The sequence below is a fragment of the Rhinatrema bivittatum genome, chromosome 7 (assembly GCF_901001135.1).
Source record: "Rhinatrema bivittatum chromosome 7, aRhiBiv1.1, whole genome shotgun sequence".
In the NCBI taxonomy this organism is placed as follows: domain Eukaryota; kingdom Metazoa; phylum Chordata; class Amphibia; order Gymnophiona; family Rhinatrematidae; genus Rhinatrema; species Rhinatrema bivittatum.
In genome coordinates, this window is record NC_042621.1 from 56,382,514 (window position 1) to 56,400,994 (window position 18,481).

The 18,481-nt window shown below is 43.0% G+C and overlaps 1 long non-coding RNA gene across 1 annotated transcript; it reads right to left on the bottom strand.

Annotated features, from left to right (window-relative positions):
• Window positions 1–3,389: 3,389 nt before the first annotated feature.
• LOC115094985 lies at window positions 3,390–18,062 on the bottom strand. The gene is made up of 3 exons (XR_003857662.1): window positions 17,934–18,062; window positions 6,784–6,954; window positions 3,390–3,476 (listed from the first exon to the last, which is right to left on the bottom strand). It is a non-coding gene; the product is annotated as an uncharacterized LOC115094985 (long non-coding RNA).
• Between the last annotated feature and the right edge of the window lie 419 nt (window positions 18,063–18,481).

An 18,481-nucleotide genomic window follows, 5' to 3' on the forward strand; every position in this document is an offset into this window, starting at 1 on the left:
CTGACACTATCACATCAAGCTCCCTCTCTGTATTGGTGTACATCAGCTCTTCACTACCTACTGAATACTGCTCTCATTGATTTCTGCAGCCTTTTGGCATTGAATCTTAACTACCAAGTATTAAGACCACACCTCAAGCTTTCTTAGAACACATTCCATTATGTCTATTTCTTCAGAGGTGTCCATTCTGTTGAAGGTCTAAGTGTCGTTTGAAAAAAAGGCAAACTTTCACCTCTATGGCAAGATTTCGTGGAAGGTGTACCTTTAAAAAAATAACTACAAAAAATACTTTACTTGATTAATCCGTACTTTCAATTTGTTGTTTGATTAGCTGTGTAATAGGAGAGGAGATTTTGTATATACATTACAAATTCAGTATAGGTACATGGACATATATCAGAATTAAATATGCAGTATACAGATCTGCTACATAGTTTATTAATAAACATTAATGTGTTAGTGCATGCATTTGTTATCTGTATATATAAATATATGCATAATACTTATTCTTATATTATTATTATGTGTCAAATGCTGTAGTATACCATACAAAATATATGGTGCATAAAAATGGGAACATTTTTTCTAGGTTCTAATTTAGACATAGTATGTAAATCCAATTTTAATTACTTTACCATGGAATATACATTTGAAATAAACAAATAAATAAATACTTCTTATACGTGGTTGGCCCATGTAGACCCTATGGACCCAAATAGTTAATGGGGTGGGGCAGTGGGGAAGTGGGGATAATTTCAAGTTAATCAAAACTGGTGAATAAGTCTGAAAGCATTTACAGTTCAACTTGGTTTGGATCTTTTTGATCAGATTCAGGTGTGAATATTTACATTTACTGGGTGAAGTAAATGTAAATAGGCATCATGAATTTCTGAAATGCTGCATTTATCCCAGAGTGCTTAGGTGTTCTCATCAGGAGTTGAGGAATCACTTATTTCTAGATATCTATTCACAGATGGAGACATGGAATAGCTATGGGCCCTTTCATTCCCTCTCATTTTGCATGTTATACTGTTTTGGTTTTTTTTTTTTTTTTTTTAAATAATTGTGCTAATGTCTATTTACCAGTTCCATGACTGTATGGTTAGATCCTAGCTGCAGTTTTTACATTCCCTTGGAAACAGTATAAAGATGGGTTTCACTGTTCTTGACGCATTCTGATCCTGAATCTGCTCCCATTACAATGTGCCATCTTCTGGGTACAGTTTTGGTACTGGAATGCAAAGTTGCTCCCTCATCTTCTACTCAGTGTTGTGACCTGTAGTTTTTTGTTACTTTCACAGGAAGCAGCCGCATGCCAGCCAACTCTGGTAATAATAGTAACACAGAAGCCAATAAGAAAGCTACAGAACTGATGTTATTTGCTACCTGAAAATTGTAAATGTATTTTGGGAAGCAGAATTAAAGAAATATATGTCTAGTGATAAATAGCTACTTTTTAAATGTCAGGTTTAATTAAGTTGTTTTAAAGTGTTTGAGTACCTTTTTAGTATTTTAGAAAATAATTCAAAGAAGAAAGATCCAGAATTTTTGCTGCCAATAAAATATGTGAGAAGAAAGGGAATGTGTTCTTTGGCCAAATGGCTTTAATGTACATATTTAGCAAATAATTTTCTCTTTGTTGGGACACTAAATTTATTCAAAGTGTTTGAGGTAGTATAGTAAAAGCAAGATTGAAGGACTGGGAAGAAAAATCACAAAACTCCTCATACAATTGCAAGTATTTTGCAAATTAATTTGATATTTGTGCACAATTAAGATTCATGCAAAAAAAAAAAAAAATCTTGCCGTTTCCTCTGGTATGAAATAAAAAGAATGTATACAAAAAATGCCACAAATCATTGCAGCTTTCTGCATATCCCCTTTCAATGCTGTACCTTTAGTCATTCGGTAGGTGTGTAAGTTAGCATCTTCCAAACCAGTGTCAGCTCATAGAGTCTGGACCACTTTGGCATCTCAGAGCAATGGCTATCGCCATTTTGGGTGATAAATGTATTTCCATGATTCCCTATTCAAGTCTGGCAGTCCCATTGGTTTTGCAAAATGTTATTTTTGAAAAAGAAAATCAGTTATCATTATAACAGTGCATGCTACATAATTTCACCTTCTTTAACTTACTGACATATGTATCTTACAGTAACTAACTAGTGCAGTTATTTGGATTTATTGGCGTGACTGTCTTCTGATTACTATCATCCAGGTGAATTTCAAAAGCCCTGTGCATGCCAAGACTGGGAGATATGTGCACAAGTTGGCTCAGCGCACGCCAAACAGATTTTATAAGCCACTCATGGACGCACCTATCTCCCGATGCACAAGGCAAAAGTTTATAAAAAGGGGTGGAGCATGGTCATGTTCTGGGCGGGGTGTGGTCATGTCATGGCCTGGCCAAGAAATGTGTACGTAAATATGCGTCCTTGTGCGTGCTGCCACATAATTTTACTACTGCTATGGATGGCGTATAAGTAATAAAACAAAAACATCTAGGCTAGTCAGTGGGGTTTTAAGGGTCGAGGCTAACAGTGGGGAAAGGGAGGCTAATTAACTAGGGGGGTTCGCAAGTCTTATCCATAAACTGGGTGAACATGGGAAGGAACTGGGAAAACTAGCTATGGCATCTGTGCGCGTTCCTTATATAATTCCCTCACTTATACGGTAGAAGCAGCATTTGCATGCGTCCATTTAAAATTGTGTGCACTTGTACACGTGTCCAGGCAATTTTATAACATGTACGCATATATGCCGAATATGTTATAAATTAGATGTGTCACTGGATGCGAGCCGGCAAGCACTCGCACATGTGTGTCCATGCACCAGTATTAAAGTTTCCATTCCTGTGAGCTTTATCTTATATTCATATCTTACAAGTGGTTATGTTCCATGAGTGGCAGCTTGGATAAATCCCCAGCGGTGTGCACAGCAGTGAGAATGGGCCAGATGCTCTTTTTCTGCTGTCATCTACTATTTTACTATATATGTATACATACAGTACATGCAGATATCTCTGAGATGGATCACTTGGCAGCTTTTCTTTGGCACCTTAACTCCATGAATGTTTCCAAGGTGTAGAAAGCACAATACCCTGAGTAAGCTGAGGCAGAGGGAAATAAAGCAACCCATTTCAAGGTCACAGAGGAACTCTGTTGAGGCAGCAGGGATTGGAACTCTTAAATGAAAAGCCTGCCTCCCATCCTGCTTCACAGCTGTGCACTTTTACCGCAGATCAGACCTTTTCTTCCTATCTTACTGCATATTGATTATGCTGAAAAATGTCTTAGCTGACCCAGCAGGGATATTCATTACTTGTCATTCAATTGAAGAATGAAGATACACCATGCATGAGTTCCATTTTAAAAATATGAATATATTCTGTGATATATTGCAATGAATACAGACAATAATGAACATTGAGGTTGATCTTCAAAAGAGTTGTCCAGCTAACTTTGGCCAAGATTCATCTGCAATAAAAAAGGGGTGTGGTTAGGCACATTTTCCTATTACCATATTGGTTTTTTTTGCAATGCAATTTAAACCTGTGTTCTTTTCTGGGCTGAGACAGAGAGAGAAAGATAGAGAGAACATCTGTAGAGGCGCACAAAAAAGTTAACCACTAGTAACTCGGGTTGAGGTTTCTGGGGTAGCGTGGATTCTGGGAGGCAGTTTTACATGCACAGTCATACATACAAAAAGAACAATTATCATCAGTGAAGATTTAATGTGATTTGGAGGGATGAAAGGTAAAAGAGGAGTACATTTGTACACTTTACTCTCTGCCTACCTTGATTGCAGCTAGTTAGAGAGAGAGAACATCATGCTAGGTAGAGAGAACATGGAACAAATCTAATTTTCGTTTATCTTTTATCACTCCAAATCACATTAAATCTTCACTAATAGTAACTGTTCTGTTCGTACATATGACTGTGCATGTAAAATTACCTCCAGCACCCACCCCACCCCCACAAACCTCACCCCAAGTTCATAATGCCCCCTCTTACAGTGGTATAAAAAGTTCAAATACAAGTAAACCTCCACAGAAGCTCTCTCTCTCTCTCTCCCTCCCTCCCTACCAGGATTTGCGATAAATCCCAAAACACACAGAAAAAAGGTGTAGTTATTTCTGGTGTTAAATCCCGTGATAGTGTGCATTACATTATTGCATGCAGCGATAACCAGCCCTCATTTCCATTTACTCCTTCCACTCAACTACTAATTTTAAATTTCTATACGCATTTTGCGATGCAGTATTTATTAGGGATGTGCTATCGAATTAGTCAGTTTCAACAAAATTGCCTAATTCATCCTGGTTCGGGGACCCGAAAACCCGAACAAATTTTTCCCAAAATTTCAGGAAAAATTTGGTTTCGGGTTAGTGCCCGCTAGCTCCCATTAGCGTGCACTAACGTTAAATATTAGTGTGCACTAAAAGGAGTTAGTGTGCAGTAACGGGAGTTAGCACCCACTAACAGGAGTTAGTGCGCGCTAACCCGAAATTCGGGTCCCCTTGAATTACAAAGGCCCGAACCACGGGAAATACGATATTTCACACAGCGAGCTGAAAACGAAGCCCGAACTAAAAGGTTTGGGCTTTGCACATCCCTAGTATTTATCGCTAGCGTTACGCCATTATCTCAGGCATTAGGGACCTAACGTATTGTCATTTCCTTTCCCCTCAGTGGATAAGTTTTGTATGTGTAAGTCATGCACACATAATTTATCAGCATAAAAGGAGGTAGGAGCTGGAGGCATTCCCAGGATATAAATTTTATGCACTGAGCGCAATTATTCAGCACTAGCCAGATAACATTTACGTATGTGCATAAGTCTGGTTGGAAAAATATCTGTCCTGAAGTTAGACAGATAAAATTATGAGGCAGATTTTCAAAGGGGTATGCGCGTAGGATACGCGCGTAACCCCCGAAAAGCTGCCCCTTCCACCACCTGCACACGCCAAGCCTATGTTGCATTAGGCTCGGCGGCACATGCAAGCCCCAGGACGTGCGTAAGTCCCGGGGCTTTCCTGGGGGGCGTGTCTGGGGCGTGTCTGGGGCGTGTCGTGGTGGCGCGTCATCCGGGGGCAGGGCCGCGGGCATGGTTCTGGACCGGAGCATTTTGGGGCATGGCCGAGGCCTCTGGAACTGCTCCCAGGCTGGGGAATCGCGCGCCGGCAGCTGGTCAGGGCGAGCGAGTTATGCCTGCCTCGGACAGGTGTAACTTTTATAATAAATGTGTGTGTGTGTGGGGGGTGGGGGGGTTAGGTAGGGGAAGGGAGGGGAAGGTGGGGGGAGGTGGAAAGAAAGTTCCCTCCAAGGCTGCTCCGATTTCGGAGCGGCCTCGGAGGGAACGGGCAGCATGCGCTGTGCTCGGCTTGTGCAAGGTGCACAAATGTTCACCACTTTTGCGCGCGCCAACCCCAGATTTTAAAAGATACGCGCGGCTACACGTGTATCTATTAAAATCCGGCGTACTCTTGTTTGCGCCAGGTGCACGAACAAAAGTACGCACGCATGTACATTTTTAAAATCTGCCCCTATGTGTATAACATTTTCTGTAAATATTCAGCAGCAGACTTATGCACATATGTTCCGTTAAATATTCAGACAATGTTGTGTGCAAAACTTGGTGGCCCTGATATTCAATGTTGGCCAGGTAAGTAACTTAGCTAGCTATGACTTATCCAGTTGTGTTAGAAGGGATATTCAGCGGCATAGCCATGCCGCTGAATATCTACAGTAGAGGCTGATCTAACTTATCCAATTAACTTAACTGGATAAGAATGAATATAGCTACTTATCCAGTTAAGTGAACTGGATAATTAAAGCCACCTGGACCTGCCCACTACCCACTCACAAATTGACAAGCTAAAAGATAGCCAGATAAGTGAATTATCCGAGTATCTAGCAGCCGCTGATTTTCAGCAGACCACTAGATAGCTGGATAAATCCTACTTATCTGGTTATCCAGCGCTAAATCACTTTCAATATTGGGCTTTATGCATCTAACAATCCCACTAGCTATGTGCTGAATATTGATCTCTTGCTTTTATGTTAATATATTTTTTTTTATCAAATGTATTTATTTATTGCATTTATTTATGGACATTTGATATTCCACCTTTTCCAAAGGTTGGATGGATTATAATACATTTAATTGAACAGAGGCATTTGAACAGCTTATAATCAGAATCAGAATTTGCAATTAGAGTAGTACTGAGGTCCAGCCTAAGAAAACCCATTTGCAAATACTTATTGCAGATCAGGTATATCTGTAGCTGAACAGAATACATTTTAATTGTGAAATGTGATCATTATTCTAGCAAGCACAGCTTTTATAAGAAAAACAATGTTTTAAGCTTATTTTTTTCAGACATTTTTGATGCTTTACAACATGAAATCATTTTTTTTTCTGCTTAAGATTAAAATTCTGGTGATCACTGGACTGTTATTTCTTTTGCCATACAACTCTTTACAGTTTTGAAAACAAAAATTACTCTTGTAATACAAGTTAGAGTTGACTTCAGTATTGAGGCATCAACCCTTGCTCATTTTCCATTGATCCTTCCTGATAAAGGGGAGCGTAGCCCCTGAAAGCCAGTCAAAAATATATGAAGCTCGACCAATGAAAAATCCTGTTCGCCGACTTTTCTATGTACAAATTAAAGTGGACTAACAAGGCAACCACACTATTTTATTTGATACTTTTGTAATAGAGAATACATTTTTGAAAAATGCTCTGGCACAAAATGTTGAATTTGCAATCCACTCTTACCGCAGTTATTTATGTGTTTGGAATATTAAAGAACACTCCTTTAATTTGCAGACAACTGAGCTGTCCTTGCTTGAGAATGCAGTGGTAGATGGCAGAGTGCTCCTCTCAGGAAGGAAACATGAATGTTGACATTCCCAGCTCACATACCATAAAGGATCTTTAAATACTAAGCTGAAAAGTCAATGGAGATCCAAGTATAGAATTAATTTACATCAAAACAGCCTATGTTAGTGAAAATATACCAAGATTATGTTTATGGTGTGAATTACCATTTTGATATTTTGAATACATAAAGTACAGATCATTATTAAACTAACATATGGTAACCATTCAGTGAAGTTTATTCAAAAACAAATATATTCTAAATCACAGGGATTTGGAGGAGAAGTTTGCAGACAACTGCAGTGCATTACTCTTTTCATTCTGTTTTTATGATAGAATATTTTGATAGGGTGAAAGGAAATGTGCACGGCCACTATTGGACACATGGCAGGCTTACAACAAGGTTGACTTAGCACTAATTTGAAATTGTGGCGTACAACATTGTTGACAGTAGCAAGCTCTTTCACCATCCTGTGTTTGTGATCTGGATGTGGGAACTGAATGGTTTAGGTGGGGCTCATGAATGGACATTAGTCAGAAGAACAAAAGGCTTGCCATACTGGGTCAGACCAAAGGGCCATCAAACCCAGTATCTTGTTTCCAATAGTGGCCAATCCAGGTCACAAGTACCTGGCAGGATCCCAAGGATAGCTGGATTCCAAACTGCTTATCCCAAGAATAAACAGTGGATTTCTTCAACTCTATCTTAATAATGGTTAATGGAATTTTCCTCCAGTAACTTGTCCAAACCTTTTTTTAAACATCTACACTAAGGGGTAGATTTTCAAACCAGCGCATGGGCGTACATGTGCGCGCACTACTCGGCATGCACACATGTATGCCTGATTTTATAACTTGTGTGCACGCAGGTGCGCGCAAGTAATAAAATCAGGGGTTGGTGCGCGCACCTTACTCGCGCCGACGCCCGCGGGCTTCCCCCGTTCCCTCCCAGGCCACTCCAAAATTCTTATCAAACCTTTTGCACCTGCCTTCAGGCAGGTGCAGGTTGCCCGCACCGGCAGCCTGCCGGCACGCGATCCTCCAACACAGCGGCAAATGGCCGCTGTGTCAGAGGCCTCTGGCCCCACCCCGCCCCCAGACCGCTCAACCCCACCCCCCCTGCCCCTTTTTGCAAGCCCCGGGACTTACATGTGTCCCGGGGCTTTACGCGCATCACCGGGCCTTTTGAAAATAGGCCCGGCGTGCGAATGTCTGGTTACACGTGTAACGTTTTGAAAATCTGGCCCTAAGAGCCTTCACCACGTACTCTGTTAATGAATTTCAGATCTTAATTATGCATTCAGTAAAAAAATATTTTCTTTTATTAGTTTTAAATGTATTACCTAGTAGCTTCATTGTGTGTCCTCTGGTCTTTTCGAAAGAGTAAACAACTGATTACGTTTACTCGTTCCATTCCACTCATTATTTTATAGACCTCTATAATATCTCCCTTCAACTGTCTCTTCTCTAAGCTGAACAAACAGTCCTAACCACCTTAGCCTTTCTTCATAGGGGAATTGTTCCATCCCTTTTATCATTTTGATCACCCTTCTCTGTACCTTTTCTAATTTTGCAATATCTTTTCTGGGATGTGGTGACCAGAACTGCACACAATACTCAAGATGAAGTTGCATCATGGAGTGATACAGAGGCATTATGATATTCTCTGTTATATTCTCCATTCCTTTCCTAATAATCTCTAGCATTCTATTTGCTTTCTTGGCTCTGCTGCACATTGAGCAGAAGATTTCAATGCATTTTCAGTGATGACAACTAAATCCTTTTCCTAAATAGTGACTCCTAATGTGGAACCCTGCATTTTTGTAGCTATAATTTAGGTTACTCTTCCCTAAGTGCATCACTTTGCACTTGTCTACATTAAGAACATAAGAAAATGCCATACTGGGTCAGACCAAGGGTCCATCAAGCCCAACATCCTGTCTCCAACAGTGGCCAATCCAGGCCATAAGAACCTGGCACGTACCCAGAAACTAAGTCTATTCCATGTTACCATTGCTATTGGCAGTGGCTATTCTCTAAGGGGTAGATTTTCAGACGAGCGCGAACAGCCTACTTTTGTTTGCGCTCCAGGCGCAAACAAAAGTACGCTGGATTTTAGTAGATACGCGCGTAGTCGCGCGTATCGGCTAAAATCCTGGATCGGCGCGCACAAGGCTATCGATTTCGTATAGCCTGCGCGCGCCGAGCCGCGCAGCCTACCCCCGTTCCCTCCTAGGCCGCTCCGAAATCGGAGCGGCCTAGAAGGGAACTTTCCTTTGCCCTCCCCTCACCTTCCCCTCCCTTCCCCTACCTAACCCACCCGCCCGGCCCTGTCTAAACCCCCATCCTACCTTTGTCGGGGGATTTACGCCTCCCGGAGGGAGGCGTAAATCCCCGCGCGCCAGCGGGCCTCCTGCGCGCCGGGCCGCGACCTGGGGGCGGGTACGGAGGGCGCGGCCACGCCCCCGGGCCGTAGCCACGCCCCCGTACCCGCCCCCAAAACGCTGCCGACACGCCCCCGCAACGCCGCGCGCTCCGGCCCCGCCCCCGACACGCCTCCCGACACGCCCACTCCGAAAACCCCGGGACTTACGCGAGTCCCGGGGCTCTGCGCGCGCCGGGAGGCCTATGTAAAATAGGCTTCCCGGCGCGCAGGGCCCTGCTCGCGTAAATCCGCCCGGTTTTGGGCGGATTTACGCGAGCAGGGCTCTGAAAATCCGCCCCTAAGTGAACTTAATAGCAGATAATGGACTTCTCCTCCAAGAACTTATCCAATCCTTTTTTAAACACAGCTATACTAACTGCACTAACCACATCCTCTGGCAACAAATTCCAGAGTTTAATTGTGCGTTGAGTAAAAAAGAACTTTCTCCGATTAGTTTTAAATGTGCCCCATGCTAACTTCATGGAGTGCCCCCTAGTTTTTCTATTATCCGAAAGAGTAAATAATCGATTCACATCTACCCGTTCTAGACCTCTCATGATTTTAAACATCTCTATCATATCCCCCCTCAGCCGTCTCTTCTCCAAGCTGAAAAGTCCTAACCTCTTTATTTCCTCATAGGGGAGCTGTTCCATTCCCCATTAACTTTAATTTGCCATTGCAAGCCTAGTCTCTCAGTTTTGCAATGTCCTTTTCCAATTTCTCATAATCCTCTTGTGATTTGACAACTTTGAATAATTTTGTGTCATTGGCAAATTTGATCAACTCACTTGTTTGCATTTCCAGGTCATTTATAGATATATTGAAAAGCAGTGGTCCCAGACTGCGTCCAAGACTGAATGACTCAAGTACCCATTCCTCAGGGGCCTTGCTGCACTCAGGGCTATCCACTCCTCGGAGAGCCTTCTCTGTAAGTCTTACCTTCACCAGCTTAGTGAGTACCTCTCGCTATTTCTACGGACGACCCTTCAATGTTCCTGTTCCGGGTCTCCGTTGCTGCTACAATGATATCTCTACTGCAACACCATGGAATGAGTACTAGACCTGATCTTCAACTCTGCTTCTCTCTTGCTGTGCAGATCCTCGGGTTACCCCGCTCTGCGGACCACTACCGGATCCACGTTGTCTTGTGCCTGCTGCCAACATCTATCTCCAGCCTACCCCGTGCTGTGGACCACTACCGGAGCTATCACGCACAAGAACTACCACCTTTCTCCATCAGGAAAATTTACTATTTAGCCCTACTCTCTGTTTATTATCTTTTAACCATTTAGCAATCCTCAATAGGACACTGCCCTCTATCCCATGACTTTTTAATTTCCTAAAAAGTTTCTCGTCAGGGACTTTGTCAAATGCTTTCTGGAAATCCATATACACTATATCAACTGGCTCACCTTTATCCACATGTTTATTTATGCCTTCAAAAAAATGTAGCAAATTTGTGAGGCAAGACTTCCTTTGGCTAAATCCATGCTGGCTTTGACCTGTTAATTATGTTCAGCAATTTTGATGTTTATGATAGTTTCTACCATTTTGCCTGGCACAGACATCAGACTCACTAGTCTGTAGTTTCTTCAATCACCTCTTTTTACAATTTGGCATTACATTGGCAACCTTCTAGTCTTCAGGTACCATAGATGATGTTACTGATATTTTACAAATTTCCAATAGTATGTCCACAATTTCATTTCTCAGCTATTTCAGCACTCTGGGATGTATACCATCTGGTCCAGGTGATTTGATGCTCTTTAGTTTGTCAATTAACCCTAGTACATCTTCCAGGTTCAGTGTGATTTGTTTCACTTCTTCTGAATCATCACCTTTGAAAATCATTTCTGGCATGGGTATATCTCTTACATTTTCCTCAGTGAATACTGAAGCAAAGAATTAATTTAGTTTGTCTGCTATGTGCTGTGCCTGTTGGTCGCAGACGGCTGCAACCTTTGCTGCTCACCTCATTTTGCCCTGTAGCTCCGATTCTGGCGAAGATAGCCACTGCTGCCTCTGTGCGCTGACCTCCCTGGCATTCCTGGTTGCCATCTTGAATCTGGTGTAACTTAGGGCACGTGCGCGCCTGCCTCCGCCTTATCCACGTCATGGCAGGAACCTCGGGGCGTTCCCTCCGCATGACATCACTGCCTATGTGTACTTAAGCCTACCGGACCTTCCTACCAACTAGTTAGCAAGGATTCCATCTTGCTCAATTCCTTTTCTCAGAGATGCTTCGCCTCGCTGTTCCTGTGTCCAAGACTGAATGACTCAAGTACCCATTCCTCAGGGGCCTTGCTGCACTCAGGGCTATCCACTCCTCGGAGAGCCTTCTCTGTAAGTCTTACCTTCACCAGCTTAGTGAGTACCTCTCGCTATTTCTACGGACGACCCTTCAATGTTCCTGTTCCGGGTCTCCGTTGCTGCTACAATGGTATCTCTACTGCAACACCATGGAATGAGTACTAGACCTGATCTTCAACTCTGCTTCTCTCTTGCTGTGCAGATCCTCGGGTTACCCCGCTCTGTGGACCACTACCGGATCCACGTTGTCTTGTGCCTGCTGCCAACATCTATCTCCAGCCTACCCCGTGCTGTGGACCACTACTGGAGCTATCACGCACAAGAACTACCAAGAAGCAAGTATTTCCTGGGTTACCCCGCTCTGCGGACCACTACCGGAGAATCCATCTTAGGTCTTCCTACTCAAGGACTGAGTTTACAAACCCGCTCCTCGGGTTTCTCTTTGCTGTATAATAAATATATCTCTGACTCCTGTGTCCATCACTGCTGAGACCCCGCATGTCATGGAGAGTCCCCACAGGGCTCCTCCCTGTGGGTGGAGTCAGCTCTCTCCACGACCCAAGGGCCCACAAACCAAATTCAAGTATAACACTATGGCTTTGTCATCCCTAAAAGCTCCTTTTACCCCTTGATTATGTAATGGTCCAGTTGACTTCCTCACAGGCTTTTTACATCGAATATACCTGAAAACAGATTTTATTATGGGTTTTTGCTTCCACGGCATGCTTTTCAAATTCTCTCTTTGCCTTTCTTATGAATGCTTTGTATCTTACTTGCCAGTGTTTGTTGTTTCCTGTCTTCTTCATTTGGATCCCTTTTCCATTTCTTGAAAGATGTTCTTTTAGATAATATAGCCTCTCTCACTTTACCTTTTAACCATGCCAATAGTCATTTAACATTCTTTCTACCTCTTCTAATACATGGAATACATCTGGTCCTGGCTTCCAAGATGGTATTTTTAAACAATGTTAATGCCTAAACTCTTAACCTTTGCAGTTGCTCCTTTCATTTTTTCCTAACCATTTTCCTAATTTTATCATAGTTGCCTTTATGAAAATTGAATGCTGTCACAGTAGATTTCTTTAGTGCTCTCCTTCCAGTTATTAAGTCAAATTTGATCATGTTGTGATCACTATTGCCAAGTGGCTACAACATTGTTACCTCTCACATCAAATCCTGTGTTCCATTAAGGACCAGGTCTAAAATAGTTTCCCCTCTTGTTGGTTCTTGAACCACATGCTCCATGAATCAGTCTTTTATTTCATCGAGGAACTTTACCTCTCTAGCATGTTCTGATATAACATTCACCCAGTCAAAACTGGGCTAATTGTAATCACCCATTACTACTTTGCTGCTGATTTTGTTAGCTTCCCTAATTGAAACCTCAGCGAAGATGTTTCCCCTTACAAATTTCAATCTCATGCTAATTCAGTCATCTTTCTGTGTGCTGCTTTGTGTGTAACAAAGTCCATGCCTTCTTCTGTGTGTTGACAGGTTATGTTCTGAGAAGGCTGGCATTCCAAAATCAAAGGATACAGACCCTTTTTGGTTCAAGTCATCACTTTTCTATGAGGGTCATTGAATATATATATATATATATATATATTTTTTTTTTTTTTTTACAATAGTTTCACAAACTAAAAGCCTAAACAGGGTTAGGTCAGTTTAGAAATCTATGTAGCCAGATATAGGAAATGTGGCAATTTGAGTCTTCTCCTGTATTGTATCTTACCTCTGCTTCTTAGGATTTTGCCTTCTTCTCTCATTTCCTCTAGCTCCCTTTCTCCCATGTCCTTCAGACTTTTAATCTTTAGTGCAGTCTTGCTTATGAACTCTTTCTTAACACATTTGTTTGTAAGATGCATTTGGGCTGACTCAGAATTTCCACTCTAGGGGGTGTCATGCTGAACGGGGAACCTCCTCCTCCTCCATCCTGGTGGAGCTTTCTAATCGCTTTGATCTTCAGCATGAATGCCATTTGGAGCTCCGTAGGATTGTCACTGGCCTGCCCCCTCTGCCTTTAAGGGGGGGGGGAGGTCCAACAGGATGCTTGAGCTCCGCCTGAGGAGCACGTAAGAGAGAGAAATCTTCCTATGAAGGATGAGGTGCCTCTTTCACCATAGAGCACTTTCTCCTGCTCCGCCATCTTGGAGGGGGAATCCAGCCCTGCACATGGACACTGAATGCATATAATAATCTTTATGATTAACATGGGCTAGGGAAAAGCAATAATGAAAGGCCTTTTCACAGGTAAAATAGCAGCAGAAATCGGGGCTTTGCTTCTTGCCCACCCTCAATGCTGGCACAATTAAGTGTGTTGTTCTACATTATGGGAAACTTTGTCTGCACTGTAAAGAGGCAATCTCAGTGGGGGGATGGAACAATGCGCATGGTTGTTATATAATCAATTCACGCACGCGTTTACTCCAAAAATTACCCGCAGAGAAAGAATGCACAAATCTTCAAGGGGGCAATAATCAAAGCAAAAGCAGAAGCATACTTTTGCTTTGGTTGTTGACGTCAGTCACGGGTGCAGTTTGCACCAACCCAGATAATTTGATTATTGCCCCTTTTACCAAAGAGAGGCAATGCTATGTCACAATTCAATTGATCCATTGTGTAAGTGAAAAGACAGGAAAGGTGAAGCAGTTTAGCGCGCGGTGCAATCTTTATTGAAAATGTAAAATCATCTTTATCTGGCCCGTTGCCTCCGTTACAGAAAACAATTTATATTTGTTGGAAGACACTGGGGGCGCCACCGTTGTTCATCCATTCATTCACCCGCCTCTCTTTGGTAAATACAACATTGAAAAATGCCACCTTCTCCCCCCCCCCCCCCCCCCCCCCCCCAGTGGCTGGTGAACCCCGGTTCAGCAGTAAACTCAATCCATGGAAGCCACTGAGCGCAAGGGTCTCCATCAGGGGGCATACGTTGCCTTTCCTGTGTGGAGGTATCCAGCAGTGAGCAGCACCGGATCGCGATGAGAGAAAAAAAAAAAAAGGTGTTTTTAGGAAACAAGCGCGCGGTTTGCAAACAATATGGAACTAGTGACTGAGAGTGCTGCGGCAACGGAGCCGTATTTTGAAACGGTCTCTCGTGTGCTGCCGCTTAAAGAGGTTAACAGTGACAGTCGCATCAAACATTTGCGTTAAAGATAGCGTAGATCATAAATTTTAGGTTACTGAGAATTCATTTTTAGTTAAGAACATAAGAAATTGCCATGCTGGGTCAGACCAAGGGTCCATCAAGCCCAGCATCCTGTTTCCAACAGAGGCCAAAACCAGGCCACAAGAACCTGGCAATAACCCAAACACCAAGAAGATCCCATGCTACTGATGCAATTAATAGCAGTGGCTATTCCCTAAGTAAACTTGATTAATAGTTAATGGACTTCTCCTCCAAGAACTTATCCAAACCTTTTTTGAACCCAGCTACACTAACTGCACTAACCACATCCTCTGGCAACAAATTCCAGACCTTAATTGTGCATTGAGTGAAAAAGAATTTTCTCCGATTAGTCTTAAATGTGCCACATGCTAACTTCATGGAGTGCCCCCTAGTCCTTCTATTATTCGAAAGTGTAAATAACTGATTCACATCTACTCATTCAAGACCTCTCATGATCTTAAAGACCTCTATCGTATCCTCCCTCAGCCGTCTCTTCTCCAAGCTGAACAGCCCTAACCTCTTCAGCCTTTCCTCATATGGGACCTGTTCCATCCCCTTTATCATTTTGGTTGCCCTTCTCTGTACCTTCTCCATCGCATTGTTCCTTAAGACTGTCGCTGCTCAGCTGTGATTTTAGAAGCAACTTCAGAGCACATGTCCAACAAAAAAAGGCAGACTGCCGAAGGGATAAACTCTTTTATGACCTAGATCTCGACCTTAGGGAATGAATGTGTGCATGGGTTTTTTTTTTTTTTTTTCTGTTAAGGTAAAAGTCAAGTTCTCTGAGTCCAAATCAAGAAAGGCTCTGTTAAAGCTATCTGAGTGCATGTCCCCTTTCTTCTAAACACACTTCTGCGAGCTGAAGCTCCATTTTGAGTAGCCAGGCCGCCAGCGAGTCACTGCTGCACAAATGCAGACCAGGTAATAAATACTGTTACAGGGGGGGCAGAGACCTCTCCGTGGAGACTGAAACACTGAGCTCAAAGCAGCAAAGATGTAATCAGAACCTAGCCTTACTGCTTGCCCGGCGGGGTTGTGATTTTGCTTTGAATTCTGAATACCGCAGTTTTAGAATTTTACTTTAGCTTATAGTCGTCCCCCCGATCAGCTTGTAGGTTTTCCTTATTGTTAAGCTGGTGAGGGGAGGATGTTGTGTGTGTGTGTGTGTGTGTGTGTGTAGGGGGGGGGGGGGTCTGGGGAGTGATGGCAAAGGGGAGGGTCATTTGTTTTTTGTAAAAAAAAAAAAAAAGAAAAAGAAAATCCATCAGCTCTTCACCACCATTATAGAATTAATTCCATCTCCCTCTTTTTGTTCTGTTACCAGAAACATTTACAATTTCTTAAACTATAAATAAAACTATAAGCTCAGTGAACACATTGCTATTTGTGCTTGAATTACAACTATTATCACACATCACCGAAGAACAGATTGTATTCTCCGTTCAATATAGTGGATGGCCCATCTGCACTGCTGTTTAACAAAGAGTTGGCTACGCTTCTTAATGCACGCAGTGCATGTGCATTGCAAATTTAGCATCTTTCATAAGCTGTTTTCCATCCCCAGGCTCTTTGTTTTAAAAAAAATATAACAGTCTATATAAAGATTAACAAAGCAAGGTTATTATGTAACTGGCAGAAGGTCACTCTGTTCCCAAGCTTGTAACTTTGCTATGAAACTTTTTGGATTTTCTATGGAAACTTCTATTCTTCTTCTTCTAAAAAAAAAAAGAAAAGAGAGAGAGATATTTTCTCCCATCCCAAGTCTACTGCAAAACTCTTTATAACCAGAGGAAATCAACAACTTCATTCAGCAGTAGTGGGCTAAACGGGTGGTTCATAAAGGTGGATATTTTCTTGGTCGCAAGGGGGGGGCGTGCTATTGCTGCAGCCCTAGAGAGATGGATATTATTATTCTGGAAATGCTTATCTGGAAGAAATAAGATAAGGCGGGTGTTTATCACAAGCTGTTCTCTGCTGCTTTATATCTTCTCGCCTTCCTGGAATGATCTTTACCTTTTTTGTATTCCAATGCCATGTATAAAGAATAATAAGAAACTACAATAACTGTAAAAAAATAAGCTCCAAGGAGATGATTAGAAGCACATCTTTATTTCAGAGGTTTGTTCCTGTAAAACTGGGTCAGTTAAGGGCCCAGGATTCAGGACTTTGATTATAGCAGTGCCTCTGCCTCTGAGTGACTTTGATCAGCTTGCCTTCATTCTCCATACAGATTTTCGGATTCACTTTGGATTGTTCTTTGAAAAGGTTCATAGAGCTGATTCAAGGGGACCTTTAAAGGTTCCCAGGCTTGTCAAATTATTCACTGAAACTACCTGAAAGACGTTCTCATGTATTTGTTTTGTGCTTGGGGCCTCCCTTTGAGGCTCACACGCAAACTGCACATGATCCAGAATGTTGCAGCAAAGCTGATTTTGGGCAAATCGAGACGAGGATGTCTTATTCCCATACTACATGCCTTGCCTTGGTTCCTCATACTGGCAAGAGTCAAGTTTAAGCAGTGTATTTGCTCACCGGGTGGAGTTCCGCTGCTGGGGCTTCTCCCGCTGGTTCCTCACTGCAGTATCCCAACGTCTCTTGATGTCTGGATGTGGCTTTAAGCAAAGATAAGTCCCCACACACTCGGGTTGTAAGTAGAACTGTTCAGAAAAGCCATGGGATTTCCCAAAACAAAGTCCAGTCAGGGGGTGCCTGCTCCTGAACCGTGGCATATGGTAGCACTGGCCCTGAACACAGTTCCAGGAGTTTGGCCTTATCTGGAACCAACAGCTCCTTCACATTCGAGCAGTCTGGCTGTGCCTGTCTCCGCGGTACAGCCTACGCCAGAAAAGGCTTTTAAACTCGGGCGCTAAAGCCGGGCTCTGTCCTAGCCCAATGGTTCCTAAAAGCCAGAGTTCAGTTCCAGCTGCGCCCTTCCCAGCTTCACTGCTCAGAATAGCCAAATCCTTAAATGTAGTTCCCTGACGCTTGGCCCACTTTCAGGGGCCTAATTCAGGCACAATCCCCACAATGTCCTTCCCTTCCCCTGCTCGGGCATCTCCCCAGAGCTGAGGCAGATTGCCTCCTTCCCTTCTGTAGGAAAATACCAAAAGCTGAAGAAACACTTTTCAAACAAAACACACGTACCGCAGCGTTTTCCTACTCCATCGCAATCATCCAGCCGGGCTTACGGCTGCCGTTGGCTATTAGTTGCTTCCATCTTCGCTGTCCTCTTCCTCCTGCCACTCCCACCAGTCTCGTGTCTCTGTCTTCTCTCTCTTAATCCACTCCACACCTGGTTCCCAGCGATGCTCAACTTCCTCTCCCTCAGCCCTCTGGGAGTTGTAGTCCTCCCCTCCCCTGACTGAGCGTTTGGTCTATTCAGCCCTAGCTTGCATTCGCCTCCTGTTCAGCTGTTGTAATAGGACGTAACTCCCATTACAGCAGTTGATGCTAACATTTCAGACAATGAGAAGGAATGGGCTAGGGTATCAGTTGGATAAGCTCAAATACTATACCCTGGGCAGAGAACTCAGATCAGGTCAACAGGCTCCTGTATCTGTGCCTACTATTTGAGAGGTATCCCTGGCTAGTGGCTAGATCTAGTTCAAGGGCTTTCTCTGTGACTGCCATTTCTCTGGAACAGTCTTCCTCTTGACATCAGTCTGGAGCTAAAAGGAAAAAGCTTGTATTTT